Raw genomic sequence first — 14,426 nt, 5'->3', positions numbered from 1 at the left:
CTTACGCAGCACCTCAAGTACCACAGTTATGAATTGCAAACAGAAATTTTAAAGATGCTTCTGGTGACCATTGCACATTGTCATCTTTTCTTCACTTGCACTGACATTGTTTGCTCAAGCATCCCTGCTGGGAATCAGAAATGGGAGAATTTAATGTGCTCCCCACAAAGGCTCTACATTCAATGGGTGCAGGCTTGAGAGATAGAGCTCACGTAGGGAGATGTTGCACTGCCAGTACACCACTGAGCAGCGATTTGCAGAAACTGTTTCCATGGTTAGACAGAGTGGGTGATTGGGGATTGAGGGAGGGTTGTGTCAGCCCTGCATATGTACATACGTGTGTGTGTGTATGTGCGCACGCATGCAGTGGTTTTAACTACTGTTATAGGTCACAGGTTCATCTTCACCCATGGTGTATGTAGCTGGGTAGGATGAGTGGAAGGCTCCACAATAATCACTTGCACAAGGTCAGCTTTCTTGGGCTTTGTTCCAGGGCTCTGAATTTGACCATGAGAGTTTGTGTAGGTGGTACCAAGTCTCAGTCTGCCAATATTTGACATGGCTGAGTTATTTTATAGCCCCACTAAGTACTGATACTTCTATATATGGGGACGAGATTATTTTAACATTGCGGTGTGTGTGTGTGTGTGTGTGTGTGTGTGTGTGTGTGTGTGTGTGTGTGTGTGTGTGTGTGTGTGTGTGTGTGTGTGTGTGTCCCCTTCCCCCCAGTATCTTATCCCCGTTTAATGTAATAAGTGTTATAAGGAGGCTTTTTATTATCAGAAAACATGATTATTGGAAGAATTTCCTGCCTTTGAGCTGTCTTAAGGATTCCCATGTAACGAATCTGTTTGCTTCTGGAGATTGCTGTTAGGCCAGATTTTCTAAGAGCTATATACTGAATAATTCAACACTATAATACTAATTTCAGTTGTATATAAAGTACTGAGTCAATGAATAATCTGTTTGGAAAGTGTGTACTGATATTCTTTGTCAATTCAGAATACAAAAAGGGACTGTTTTAACCAGAACAGTTGAGAAAAATAAACCTTAAAAAAACTGAGTATACACAAGAAAATACAATAATATTTAAAGCATACGTAAGAGACTGTTATATTTGACACCCCCCCCCCACCCGTCCCCCGGTCCTCTGTAGCACTCTTTGCACTTACAGCCTTCTTCTCCCTTCCCCGTAGGTTTGTTTTGTAATGGATTCATTTTCCCAGATATTTTGATCTTGGTATTAAAAAGAAGTTTTTCTAATTTTAGATAAACAAGATATATGAAAATAATAAAAGGTCTAAGTTCATATTGGGTCCTATATTATCCCATGGCATATTATTTAATTAAGATTCAAATATCTTTAGTTCGGTTTTAAAAAAAGTCTTGTACAGCAACATGCAATCATCAAGAGAAATTAAATTTACTGCATGTTATTTGTCAAGAAGTTCATTTCTTTAATTTCAGAAATTGATGACTGACCTGTTCAGACCAGGCCAAATAGTAAAATATTTCAGAGAATTAATTGCCATTAGATTCCCTGTATAGATGTTTGTCGACTATCCTCGCGGGAAGTGTGGCGTAAGATTTAAAAAAAAAAAAAAAAAAAAAAAGATTTTTAAGGGCTCTAGCACTGAACATCCAACATATTGTACATACACCTATCCCCATTCCACTCCCACACACCTCTGTGTTCTTTTGTACATATCTACATATCCGTGTAGACACAATCAGATACATGGGCACCCCTGTCAGTGCCTTCAGCCTAGTTTCCAGTTAATATAGTTTGGAAAATCTGAAATCAGTAAATTCTTTTTAAAAGGTTTCTGATTTTTTTTAACAGAAGCTCCATAACCTACTCCCACCTCCTCACATGATGAAACAGGGAAAGCAATGCTGCAGGCAACCCAGGACAGCAGGAAATACTTGAAAAGGTCAGCCTCCTTCTTCCCATGATGTTTTCAATAAGGTAGACACCACACCTAGTATCTTATGATCAAAGAAGCTGCTCGTTAATTAAATAAATAAGTAAATAAGCTGCTCATTAATTCAGTTACTGCTTTTGAGCAAAGTTTTAACAATTTGAGGTTATCCATTCATTCCTTCAACAAAGACTTCAGTTATACTGAGCTAATATAGCATTTCACATTGATCATAGCCACAATGCTAATCATCAAAACTTCAGTCATATAAAATATCTTCAGTCCTGTACTTTTTCCATAAAGCCATTGCTGGAAAGTCATATTGGGTGTAACAGTGATGCCATGATCATCAAGCATATTTCTAAAATTGAAGAAAACTATAGAATACACAGACATTAAAGTAAAGATGAGGTACAGTATTTTAAAATGACATAGCTCAAGATTTCTTCAACCGTAAAATGTGGAAAGGGATTTCATAGTTAAATCTTGAACGTTTCATGCATTTCTTACTAATCAGGATTATCTACAGGGATTATTTCATATACAGTAGGGTCAGGAAATCCCATTCTTCCTTCCTTGGGATTAAAAATGCCTAGCAGACATCAGCATTTAATGTCTAACATTTACATAGAAGATGTCAAATTTCCTCCCAAAGGTTGATTTACAGAGCATGTAGCTAATTCATAATTGGGGATGGTACTAGGATATACCTTATGTGACTCTAAGAAGGATCATTATTTTTAACAGACGTGAATTCTTGATGAGGTTAAAGCAAGCAGCAGTCAAGGTCACTAATGTTCTTCAGTTATAATTTTTTTATTTTCCTCTCATAAAGATGTCTTTTTAAGGTTTCATGGGGAACATTTTCCCATCCTGTGTAATGGGGATGTAGAAGTAGAGTATGTTTGATGCTCATAGGACTGTAACTATGCAGTCTACATAGCTGTAAAGAGTTCCCCACCATCATCTCTCTAGAAAATGATGGATAATAAATTTATTCCGGTTTTAGTGGAGCCATGGAAAATACCAATATCATTTAACTATTTTTACTGAGATGAAAACCAAATAAATCTGAAGCTTTCAAGCCAAAAATATTTACTCCTGGATGATATTTCAATACTGAAGCTAGTGGTAGAGTTATAATAAATCTGTATATGTTAATTCATTTGTCCTTTCATCTCATCAATTCAAAGATAGTATATTTTGAATGCAGTTCTTTGGGGATATTAATTTTGAATTGCAGGACTTTTTAGGAAATTTGCAGAACTGGCTTGAATTGATTCATTTTTTCCTCTCAAATACGGAATATGTTTACATCCTGAAAAAGTATTGGAGAATAATTCAGCAACTACTCAAATTCAGTTAGTGACTCTTGAAAATATCTGTGTGTGTTTCCCTTCCATTTTCTTGGCTCCTACACATCTTTATAAGCACCTTACCATCTTTAGAACTCTAATTATGAGTTTTACAGTTTTCAGTGCAAATCTTTATTTCATCACTTGTTTAAACTACATTTTTTTCAGTAGGCATTTCAGAATTAAAGCCATTCTACCCCATGTAAATTATCCTTCAACCTCCAGGTCCATGACCCTTAGCTTCCAAAAAAATAGCCCAAAGGAAATATTTAAAGATCTTGAAAGGAACTAGTGCTTGAATTGGGGGAAGAGGGTGAATATGCTCCAGCTTTTTTCCAACTTTTTTTGTGTTTTGTCTGGCAGCAATGAGAAGTAAAGATATGGTATTAAGCACCTAAAACCTTTTTACTGTCAAGGAAAACAATAAAAGGATTATGGACCAAAATTTGACCTACCATAAAATTATTTTGCAGGTTTAACTGCACAGTTCCTGTTGGCTTTACTAGAAGTCATATGGCAAAATGCTATATAATGACTTAACATTTGGGGTTGATCTTATTTTTCACGAGATAGCATTTTTGGAACTTGATTTCCATTGGTCAAGATTTCAGAATAGGGTTAAGAAAAATATCCTGTGAATGTAGAGATTTACTGTGAATCATACGTACATTACATAAGTATATATTTGGAAAATGTCTGTCTACAAAGTATGTTCTTTGCACAAGATATTGTATACCAATAACACACAAAAGCAGTGGATTTGTGTAGGATGTTTTCAAGTACTTTCTTTTTTTTTTTTATTACTCTTTATTATACTATCATCTTAGAATATTCAAAGTGAATAAAAAATGTCCTGCTTACTATTTTTTCCTATTTCCAACTGGTAAATGCTGATATTCCTTTTCAAGTGCAACTGATATTTCTAAGGCCTCTTGCTTACTACCTTGTGTGCGTGAGCATCATCAACTATATCAGCACTGTTAAGGGAATAGTGTTTGTTAGCTACCTCTTGCAGCAGAACTCATAAGGGAGCTGACATACTGTTTTGCCCACTCTAGTTTAAAAAAAAAAAAAAAAAAAAAATTGTGGTTATTGATGAGGTGCAGTAGGTGTTCTTAGTCAGTTAGGAAGAAAGAGCACTGACATTGTTTTAGAAAACAGATATTTACCCAGAGGTTTTTCCAGTGTGAGGCTTACCTAGTCCAGATTAATACTCTTTAGTTTGCTTTCCCTTTGGTATCCTCAAAGGTGGGAAACATGGCTGACTAGTTTCTGATAGTGGCAGATTCTGTGTGTGCCTGTTGTTAAGATGGAAGATATTTGTAGTTAGCATCTGGAGGGCTCAGGTCTTTTAAGATGACTTTTTTAAGGTCAGTCAGATATATGAGGCTGTTGGAATCCAATGGCAGAATTGAAAAACCACAAGTCAGACCAATCTGCCTTCAACCAAACAGTGTGTTTTATTTTCCAAATATTTCCTCCCTCATCTGAATGAGCCATTCGGGTACATGATCCAAACACAATGCCTTGGAGTTTGTATTTCCTTTGCTTACAAGTGCTCTCTTCATGTAGAAAGTCTGCCCGGTAGTGCAGGGAATTCAGAGCCATGTATACTCTTTTTAAGATATGTAAACTAATAGCTTTATGTTTTTTATAATTTTGTAGGGGTTTGTTAAGGCCATATACATAAATGGAAAGTAAACATGGAGAACTGTGATGAGGAGGTCTAATTTTGAGGCCTGTTAAACTTGACAGTGTCCCTTTTTAAACTACTTGAGAATGTTTCATGAGTAGTAGCTGCCATATAAAAGTTTGTCAATAGAAATTCCATAGGAGTTTCAAGTTTCACTTTGAAGCACAATGTTATGGCTGAATTATCCCTAAAATGGCTTCCCTAAAATAATCCCTAAAAGGGTTCTAACCTGAGAGACACTAGCCATCCAATCTGTAAGCCCGAACTTCTGATTGTTGCTGTTATATTCACAAAAAAATCTTACAGAATGCAAGTGACATTATCCCAGGGCAGCAGTATTTACTAACGCCGCCAGCTTGTTCAGCTGTTAAAGGGGCAAAATGCTTTCTTTGCATCACAGAAAACTCTGGAGCCAGCATGGGTGGTGGGGAAAGGTGTCAGCTGCCTTTCCATGACACAGCTCCATGGGAGTTCTCTCTCTATGCCCATAGAATGGAGAGGCATGAGTTCGGAGCAGGTGGACCTGCCATTTGCCTCTGTAGAGTGAGAGAGTATCAGAAACACCAGCAATGGCATTAGTGGTTTCCTGCTGCTTTGTGCCTTGAAGTACCAAACGCAATGAGGAATTTGGCCCAATGTGTGGCATCAAGTTCAGGATATGGCAAAGATGGGGACCAGGTGTCCACCACTGGTTCTTCCATTCTATTCAGGCTCAAGCATTTTGTAGCCATTTGAAATACTTTTCAGAAGATGGAAAAGGTGAAAGGAAAATCTTACTAGTAACTTGGCAAATGTCTTTTTTGAAAGCAGAAGATGAAAAACATGTTCACTTTTGAAAATCTGGTACTTTAAATATTTAACAACTTGTAGCTTTCTTTAAATCAGACACTTTTTCTCTACTTTTTCCATGTTTTTTAAAAAAAGGCAGTAGGAAGAAAGGTCGGATATTCTGTGTTGGAAAGCTGCCTCAGCCTCAGGCAACCAATGAAAAGTAGGAAAAAATAAAAGCAGGTACTATCCTTTCCCTGCTTGTACAGAACGTTTTCATCCCCTTGAGATCTAACTTAATTTACATGAATTAGCTTTACAACAGGTAAAGCAAAAATAATAGGAAGCAGCTGAATTTTATTACTTTGGAGTATTTATAGAATAAGTTGCCTTTTGTGAATGTGCTGTCATTGCAGATATATCAAAATGGAAATTGAAAAATATTACTCACATCTCATACTTTACTCTTGTCCAGACACTATAGAGTAAAATTATCAGATGGATGGTTTTTAAGGATGTGCAAGTATGACATACCAGATTCTTCAATTATAACTTACTAAATGCAAGTAAATCAGTGTTATGTAATGCATTTGTGGTCTGACCTGTTGCAGGAAATTTAAATTTTACCTCCCTACAGCCCAGATAACTTTTACCTGGGGGAAGGCAGGTCGGTATCCACAAATGGGGTTTACTTGCTCAGGGGGAGCTCCTAGGAGCAGTGCTGGTGGAGGTTGCTGAAGAGTTACATGGAGTTGTCATACACCCTGGCCATGCCTTCTCTCCAGCCACTTCGGGTCACTTTTTTGGCTGGGCTTGCTTCCTGTGAAGAGGAGTTTTGCAGCAACTCTCTCCTGCCCCTGCTCACCTCATTCCCTCAGACTTTCAGCCTTGTGTACTCTCCTCTTATTATCTTCTGGCAGAAACTGGAACTGAAACTGAACCCTCTTTTTAATATATTCTTTCTATTGTCACTACTTCTAAATAACTGTCGTCATTCTTGCATAGAAATAAGACATCCAAAGTGAGAACATATAATTTCCAGCAAAGGGGGGGGGGGAGCGAAGAAGACATCAAGCTTTTAGAAAGTAAGTAAATACTCAGAAATCTATAATAGAGCAGATTTAAGTTTTAAAAAACGTTTTCAATAAGTGGGTATGTATAATTGGTGTTTTAGAAGTGCAAAATTTGGACAATTTGTAAAGAGACAGACACAGATGGCTGCACGTACAAGTACACATGCACATACTCCTTGTAATAAAAAGATAAAGGAGAAGATTTAACACTCAAGTCAGAACAATCTCTGGCTATTGAGGACAATTGAGAAATAAGGCCATAAGGTCTAGATATGTGGGTGGCTTAGCTTTAATTCATTGCATATGTCTGTCATGAATGAGGCCATTTAGTGTGACAGTGAAGGAATGGTAGGCATCATGTGAAGTTCTGTCTTTGCCTTGGGCTGTTAATAGTCAAGTACTGTGTGTAAAGAGATTGATAAAATTTAAATAAATAGGCTTTTAAAATGCCAGAAATGTAACTGAAATAGAAAGGTCTGGTGTCTTTATTTATGGGGGCCTCTAAGCTCCATCCTTACTGATCAGCAAATAGATCTAAACCAATGGAATCAGTGGGAACACGCAGAGGAATTTCTGATTCCACTGGAGGAGTCTTCTAATGACACTGGGTCTTCTTTGACCCCGAAGCAGAATTGGAGACAAGGGGTGTTTTCTTTGGTAATAAAGGGACCTAGTTAGGACTTACCCCCAGGCATAACACATAATGTCAGACTAAGGGCTCATCTATACAAACACTTAGTTTGTAGAAAGTTGGGGTGTAAATCTACCTTGCACTAGCCTGCTGTGTACTAGCCGCCCACATGAACCCAGCCGTCACTGTGAAGTTCCTTTGTTTGCTTTAATCTATCCTGCTTTGAAACAGGAGTAGATCTAAGTGCACTAGCGAACTTTTAGTTTGCAGCAGCAGTGTCTTTATGAACACTTAGTGTGCAGACTATTGCCTGGGGTATACATCCTAGCTTGACGTAAACTAAGTGTTCATATAGACAAGCTCGGAGACTGAAGTACAGCATTTGTGCTGTACAAAACTCTATTCAAAGAATCGGCCTGGATATAGCTTTTCTCCAGCAGAAGAGTCTTAGTCTAGCTCCTGAAGTGGGACTTTCAGCTCCTATGGTCCTTAAACATTGAAAAGGCTGAAGAACAAGTTGAACATCCCAGTCCACCATCTACAAATATTGCTGTAGATGGTATGGGAAGTGAGAAGGGCATTCCCTGATAAGCATATGTTACCTTCGTTTTTTACAGCGTGAATAACCCTTTGTTAAAATGTGGTCCTAGGATGCATCAGGCAAGGTATTTCCAGTAGAGATAGGGAGGTGTTAGTACCATTATAAAAGTGTTGGTCAGTCCTCATCTGGAATATTGTGTACAGTTCTGGTCTCCCATGTTTAAGAAAGATGAACTCAAACTGGAGCAGGTGCAGAGAAGGGCTACTAGGATGATCCGAGGAATGAAAAACCTGCCTTATGAGAGGAGACTCAGAGCTTGGCTTGTTTAGCCTAACCAAAAGAAGGCTGAGGGGAGAAATGATTGGTCTTTATAAATACATCAGAGGGATAAATACCAGGGAAGAAGAGGAGTTATTTAAGTTCAGCACCAATGTGGACACAAGAACAAATGGAAATAAACTGGCCATTGGGCAGTTTAGACTTGAAATTAGATTAAGGTTTCTAACCATCAGAGGAGTGAAGTTCTGGAACAGCCTTCCAAGGGGAGTAGGGGGTGGGGAGAGGTGGGAGGCAAGAAACCTAGCTGGCTTCAAGACTGAATTTGATAAGTTTATTGAAGGGATGGTATTATGGGACAGCCTAATTTGGCAATTGACTGATCTTAGATTACTAATGGTAAATATGTCCAATGGCCTGTGAAGGAATGTTCGATGGGGGTGGGTTTTGAGTTACTACAGAGAATTCTTTCTTGGGTGTCTGGCTGGTGAGTCTTGCCTACATGCTCAGGGTTTAATTGATTGCCATATTTGGGGTCAGGAAGGAGTTTTCCCCCAGGGCAGATTGGAGGAGGCCCTGGGGGTTTTCCGCCTTCCTCTGTAGCATGGGGCACAGATCACTTGCAGGTGGATTCTCTATACCTTGAAGTCTTTAAATCATTATTTGAGGACTTCAGTAACTCAGTCTTAGGTTAGGGGTCTATTACAGGAGTGGGTGGGTGAAGTTCTGTGGCTTGCGTTGTGCAGGAGGTCAGACTAGATGATCATAATGGTTCCTTCTGACCTTATAGTCTGAGTCTATAAACTATGTTACCTGAAATGGATCCAGTGATCCTATTACCACATGAATTGGTTTCAGAATCACTTCAGCTAGTGGCTCACCAAAGTCACTGGTGTTATACCTTTGGTTTTGATGGAACAAGGGATCTTAGTGTTTCAAGCAGGTGGCTCACAGAGTCAGTTGTGCCAAATTCTCAGCACCAAACTGATTCAACCTGGATGGATCTGGGGACCCCGCACAACTTATTCTGATTTTGGATTTCTTCAAGCAAGTGGTACATTAGTTAGTGATGCTGAAACCTTGGCACCAGACTCTCATAACTCAGACCGTTGTAAAGACATTAATGATTTGTATAATGGACACTGAACACATCACCAAGTGGCAGTCCTGAAAAGACAATAGAAAAGGAAAAACCAATGAAGAAAGCATTGAGAATGCTGTGTGTGATTTGAGCTCACCTGCGCCTTTGGCGATTAGATGGAAATGAGGATGGTTGGGCCACTCCCCTTTTTAAATCCTGGGAATCCTCTGTAAGGGAAGGCCTCAAGAAAAACAATACTCTCCGGAAGATTATTCAGCTCAACGCCAAGAGGCGCCAATTCAAAAAGATGTGCAGAGGCCATATGAAATGGGAATAAAAATCTTCCTAGATTGATTCTTTGGATTTGGTTAAGAAATAAGCACTATGTATTTCTGCAATTCTAGATGTTAATGATGAATCTGCACTCTGGTCTATGTTGTATACTATTGTTTGTATTCTAGTGGTGTCTCAACTGAGATAGGGCCGTATTGCATTAGGCACTGTACAGACACATACTGAGAGACAATGCCTGTCCTGAATAGTTTACAATCCCAAAAGACAACATAGTTGAAGAGAGGAAGGGAAACAGGCACAGAGTGATGATATGACTTGTCCAAAATCACACAGCAGATCAAATACTGAGCTGGGTATACAACCAATGTTTCCTGACTCCCAGATACTGTCCTTTCCTCTTACATCACACTGTGATTTTTTTTTTTTTTTAATTACAGCATTGGTGTTAAAATGATCTTACTGTTATGCACTTCCATTATTTGATTTTATTGATAAGTGTTCTACTTATGATGTTGGGCTTATCAGGTAATGATTAGGTGGTATCTGTGGCCATGTCACTCACCACAGGCTCTTATTATGTATGGTGTATCTATTGTTTTATTGTGTGTGTACTTAATGGTTTCTGCAATCTCTGTGAAATGAAGAAAATCCATAAAACCTCAACAAGAAGCAGAGAATAGCATTCACAAAAAAGAACAAGGGTATGCAAAGAGGGATATGTGCACCGATATTAAATATCAAAAGATAATTTGTCAGTGTTGGAATTACTGGAACCCAGCGTTTGTTGTCACAGTATTGCTGACAAGATTTTCCATATAACTTCCTTGTTGTAAAAAATTATATTTGATTTATTTTTCACAATTCCCTGTTGAGTAACAGCATTCAGAATCATATTTTATTATTGATGTTCCTGCTTTCCAGGCAAACATTGACTATTTGTCCAGTGATAGTATTTGAAGTTAGAAAGATGTTTATTTGTTGGTACAGATATAAAAATGTCAATCATTCCGTTTTGAAAATCCAGAACAGTGAACATTGTAAACAAACAATTGCATGAAGGAAGTCCCTGTGAAGTCAAAAAGGTGGTAAAAAGCCGTGACTGTTTTTTTGATCAGTCTTGGGAAATCCTGCCTACAGCCAATTCTGTCAATGCATGTCTTCAGACTAACCATACCAACAAACAGACCTTTAAAGTCTGCCTGCATATGTCAGAAAAACATACCAATCAAACTAAAACACTTCCACATGTATTGACCAAAAGGTAGATAACGTTTGTTTCTAAGTGGTATCCCATGAGAAAGAGCTCTCCTGCTTTCATAATGCATTGATTTTTATTGCGATTATCTGACACTCTGAGTGTTACTTATTTTTAAAAACACATTTTAACAAAGTGTATTACATATAATGTTAAAAAGCCTCCCAAAGCCAGAAAACCTTCTCAAGCTCCTCAACCTCAATCACCTCCCTTATGACCATGATCATGATTAAAAACCCCTTTGTAACATTCCTCACAATTCTTATCCAACCACACTCAAACTTCCTTTCCATTCACTCCATTCCTTTCCATTCACCTAGGGAAAGCCAGGAAAAATTGATCGGTCTGAAAGGTCATCAAATCTAAGTTCTGGTGAATTACAGCAAGAAACCACACCAAAAAAAAGGCACTGCCACCAGCTCCTTACCAATGATCTCAAGGGGTTTTCATTTGAGCACCTCAGCTGACTACAACTGTGTGGCATCGCACAAGGAGAGTGGTATTCCCTGGGGTAGGCAGGGCTCAGATCCCTTAGCACACAGGAAGTGAAAAGAAACCACAAAAGCTTTTCATTCCCATTTATCCAAATCTGATCCAGAGCAGCGAAGACAGAAAAGTTTTCATGAAATCAGAAGCTTTTGGTTATGGCAATCAGTTTATTGTGGGTGGAGAAGGTTGCTCTTTCTTCCTTTGTCTTGTTTTGAGTTTGTCTCAGTAAAGTAATAAAAATAGAAATGTTATCAATTAGCTGCCACTACATTGTCATTCATCCCTTTTCTTAATTCATCCTATGGAAGGTTTCAGTATTAGGATACCATGTCTCGGGAAGCAAGCAGGCAAAGACCAGTGAGTGACAGAGGATGTATAAGGACAGATTCCACCCTCAACCATTCAGTGTCATTTGCTTTTTCTCCTGGATCCTTGCAGCATAGCTCTAAGCTTTTTGAATCCAGCCGGTTTCTTTCCAGCAACCCCTCAATGCGTTTAGAAGAGAAGAATAAGGCTGACTCCAGGAACAGTGGTATCCAACTGAGGAAAAACTTGACTATACACCAGTCTAGTGATCCGACAGAGATTATGCGGGGGGGGGGTGGGGTGTGTGTGTGTGTGTGTGTGTGTGTGTGTGTGTGTGTGTGTGTGTGTGTGTGTGTGTGTGTGTGTGTGTGTGTGTAAAAAACTTCAAAGACCATCATGCAGGGGACCTTGTGCTAACTGCATAGGCCCTGCTTTCTGAAAGGGTAATAACTCTATTTGTGAGACTCCTTATTCCTACCACGTGAACTAGATCGTAGCTGCCTGCTTTCCAGTGGGCTGAACTCTGACACTCTTCCTGGATCCACTGTTCTTTGCTTCCTTTCTTTCCAGTCGGTGTCATAACTCTTTGTTTGGAATCTTCTGCAGGATGAGAGGAAAGAGGAGAGACTCCTACAAACTGAATTACCACTGAATAACTTTTCCTTTTCATACCTGCCACTAACTGAGCTTTTTTTTTTTTTTTTTCAAAAGTTGAGCATAGCTAATGGCCTTACTCCATTTTATTCTCCTACATGACTATTTATTTTAAATAGCAGTTGAGTTTAATTTTCTTGCGTCTTGAATTAATTGCCTTGGTTTCCTTTATGAATCCTTTGCTCTTATCCATTTCAAGACTAATAGTTGACTTGAAATTTGACCTGCAACCTTGAGTGCTCCTTTTGTTATAAGCTTGTCTTTCTCATTGCTCTGATTGGTATCTAGAAATTCAAAAATTGTGTTGAATCATGAGAGCTAGGCTTCCAGTCAGGCAGCTGGAAAGATAATGTGGGATTTGACTGACTATACATTTTATTTCCATTATTTATATGAAATTAATTTATGGGTTTCAGTTAATGAAATGTTATTTTAAAACTGGGTGTCCGGAAAACTTACAAAAGGTTCTTGGGGTCAGTGAACTCAACTTTTTTAGGAACATGTGGAGTAATCAGTTCGTTTAGGGTAGCTGAAGTCGCTATATTCTCGGTGGGTTTGCTTCCCCCCTCACCACTTCCAAACTTATTTCAGTACTTAAAATACATTTAAGTGAAAATAATTCCTTTGAGATTTGTGTCAGGGCTCAGGTGGGGCAGTTGGGAGGAAAAAAATAGATGATACTCTAATCAAACTTTGCCTACAACTTAAGAAAACAGAGGATCGTTTTACTAAAATGTTCATCACTAAAATAGCTAATGTTGCCATTTAAATTATCACTGAGCGTTAGTCCCAGAGAGCTTGCATGTTTTCTTCTTTGACCTTTTTTGCTATGTAGCTGCATATGTAAGAAGATAGCCCTGTGTCTGTTCATGTTTGGACTGATGTCTTCAGGGCTAGAAACCTATATTTTTGTTACAGGACATTTTAAGTTCTGCTGAACGTGAAGCAGTATTAAACAAATGCTGGTCCTTTGTGCCATCACATCAGCCCACTCTGACCTAAAGAGAAAACAAAAGTGATAACAAGGCGACTGATTTTTGTCTCATTGTGGGCATTATTCTAGAATGGTTCTCCGCAATTGTAAATGAGGAAACATGGTGTTAAATATTGCTGTAAAATGGTGTTAGATACTCTTGGGGTCTATAGAAATAGATACATTGGGTTTGATTTTCATAAAAAGGTAGCCTGAGGTCTCTGCACCTTTTTGTGTGACAATTTTTGCATGCACAATTACCATAACTTCAAGAGAAAATTGTCCATTTGCATTCCTAAGTGTCTATGAGTAGTTTGTGAGTTTAGCATGCTGACCTGTGCATGGAATTGCAGTGATTATGCTCAGAGCACAAAAGTAATCATACAGAAATTAACAGTGACTTCTGGCCTCAAACCATTAAAATAAGGTCATCTGTAACATTCCCCTGACAGTGCAGGAATTTTTACAGCAGCATATTTTTAACGCTTTGTACAGTTTCGTTTTAAAATTATTTAAGTGCTCTTCCATTTACCAGTTCTCTTGATAGACTATTTACAGACACCTTTCCACATTTGGGGCCTTAGCATTCTGTGTGTGATCAGATATAAATAGAGGAATAAAAGGTCAACTTTTCTAATTTCTTTAGCTCGTCCCATTCCTCTTTCTTTTTCCCATGATTGGTTCCTCTTAGTTCCTTCATATCAGATGCCTTCTCCGCTCCCCATTCTGAAAAAAGCCCATGTGGATTTTTAATGTTAAAGCACTTATTTAGTTCACTGTAGTGGCCACCTTTAGACATTTTCAAAGCACTCTTGGCACTTTTTCAGGTAGCACAACTTAAAACTGTGAGCTGCTTTTGGAGAGCTACTGCTGTGCTATCCACTGATATATTCCTCCTTTCCCCCCATTCTTCTGTTCTCTCTTCCTCCCCAGTCCCTGATTGTATATCTGGTAAGGGTCTTTTAAGATTAGTGTCACGTTGTCTTTTCTAAGGTGCTGTTTTAGTTACATTTGTCCTTTAAATGCTTTAAAGTCTTCTCTTTTCAAAAGCTCTTCAATTTAGAAGCTCTATTTATCTGCTGTTTCTCTAAGGGCTGCCTCAAGTGAGTTCGTCT

The 14,426-nt window shown here is 38.5% G+C and overlaps 1 protein-coding gene across 5 annotated transcripts in view; it reads left to right on the top strand.

Moving 5' to 3' along the window:
- Positions 1 to 14,426, top strand: part of PRR16 (proline rich 16) — a 135,646-nt gene that overhangs the window by 87,130 nt on the left and 34,090 nt on the right. For 2 of the 5 annotated variants that reach the window (XM_067568920.1, XM_067568919.1), the window contains exon 2: positions 1,844 to 1,934. The exons of the other annotated variants lie outside the window; for them this stretch is intronic. The gene's annotated coding sequence lies outside the window, so the exon portion shown is untranslated. The remainder of the gene's footprint in view (positions 1 to 1,843; positions 1,935 to 14,426) is intronic. 5 annotated transcript variants of the gene reach the window in all.

The sequence above is a fragment of the Emydura macquarii genome, unplaced genomic scaffold (assembly GCF_026122565.2).
Source record: "Emydura macquarii macquarii isolate MOO-44397 ecotype Brisbane River unplaced genomic scaffold, CSIRO-AGI_Emac_v2 contig_2897, whole genome shotgun sequence".
Lineage (NCBI taxonomy): Eukaryota > Metazoa > Chordata > Testudines > Chelidae > Emydura > Emydura macquarii.
The sequence above is the reverse complement of the archived record's forward strand: the minus strand, read 5'-3'. Positions and strand labels throughout refer to the sequence as shown.